This window comes from Monodon monoceros, unplaced genomic scaffold (genome assembly GCF_005190385.1).
Source record: "Monodon monoceros isolate NGI ecotype Baffin Bay Population unplaced genomic scaffold, NGI_Narwhal_1 Super_Scaffold_22, whole genome shotgun sequence".
In the NCBI taxonomy this organism is placed as follows: Eukaryota; Metazoa; Chordata; class Mammalia; order Artiodactyla; family Monodontidae; genus Monodon; species Monodon monoceros.
The window spans coordinates 96,396,047-96,397,328 of record NW_021703779.1 but is presented as its reverse complement, the minus strand read 5'-3'; the positions used below and the strand labels follow the sequence as shown (position 1 = coordinate 96,397,328).

The window sequence follows — 1,282 nt, the reverse complement described above, 5'->3', positions numbered from 1 at the left end:
TATGAAGCTCTTTGTTGGGTCATGATTGCAGAGCCTGGACCTTGTTTAACCCACAAACACATTTGTTCATGTGTTAAAAGGTGTCTGTGCACTGCCCTGAGGAGCTACTGTCAGGAAAAACACAACTACTGAGAACAGAGCTATTCTCCCTACTGCCCATAACAAGCTGGGAGTTCAAAAACTTATCAAATATAGCCTGGAAGCAGCCAGAGGCTAATGTGTTTTCTTATTAGAATATATTATAGGGCTTCCCTAGTGGTGCAGTGGTTAAGTCCCCAATGCAGGGGACACAGGTTCGAACCCTGGTCCAGGAGGATCCCACATGCCACAGAGCTGCTGGGCCCGTGCACCACAACTACTGAGCCTGCGTGCCACAAGTACTGAAGCCTGTGCACCTGGAGCCTGTTCTCCCCGCGTACCACAACGAAGAGTGGCCTCCGCTCGCTGCAGCTAGAGAAAACCCGCGCACAACAACGAAGACCCAACACAGCCAAAAATAAATAAATAAAATAAATTTATTAAAAAAAGAATATATTATAATATAATGTATTATTAATGTAAGTATTTTGAGAGATCTGGAGACAGAAAATTTTAGTTATAGAAGTAGAAGGTTTGAGACTCCTTTTGGTCTTTGTGGCAAAAAAATTTCCAATGTTTTAAGATATCACATTATTTCCATTGCTTATAAACAATATACATATATAGCATATAAAATTTGAGAAACAGAAGAGAAAGAATATAAAGATCCCAAGTGATTTTAACGCTCATATATAACGACTTTTAAACTTCTGTATATTTTCACATAGATGAAATAGGAAATGTATCATTTTATAGCCATATTTTTCTACTTAATATTGAGATTTTTCACTGAAAATAAAACCTCACATTGCCATATGATGCCAGATAGTCTATAATAAGAATAGTAGAATTCAAGAATATCGAATGCCAAATGATGAATGTGTTTCTCCTTTTCTGAATTTATTTGCACGTCCTCCATTAAGGATGGAGATCCTGAGAAGAGGCAGTGGCCAAAAGGCTTTTTTGAGTTTATATGAAGGAAAAGGTGAGTTGTAACAACCTTAGATTTCTTAACATTGCTTTCAAAATCTTGGTTTCTTTGGCTTAATATCAATACGTCCTTTTTTTTTTTTTTTTTTTTGCAGTCCAAAGGTCTTGAAAACACGGATTACTTCATGAATTTGTGTGTCATTCTTGCGCAGGGGCCATGCTAAGTGTCTCTGTATCATTCCAACTTTAGTATATGTGCTGCTGAAGCGAGTGC

General features: G+C 37.8%; 1 non-coding gene across 1 annotated transcript; it reads right to left on the bottom strand.

The window, feature by feature from the left end:
* Positions 1–1,175: 1,175 nt before the first annotated feature.
* LOC114906715 lies at positions 1,176–1,282 on the bottom strand. Its single transcript, XR_003796525.1, has one exon. It is a non-coding gene; the product is annotated as a U6 spliceosomal RNA (small nuclear RNA).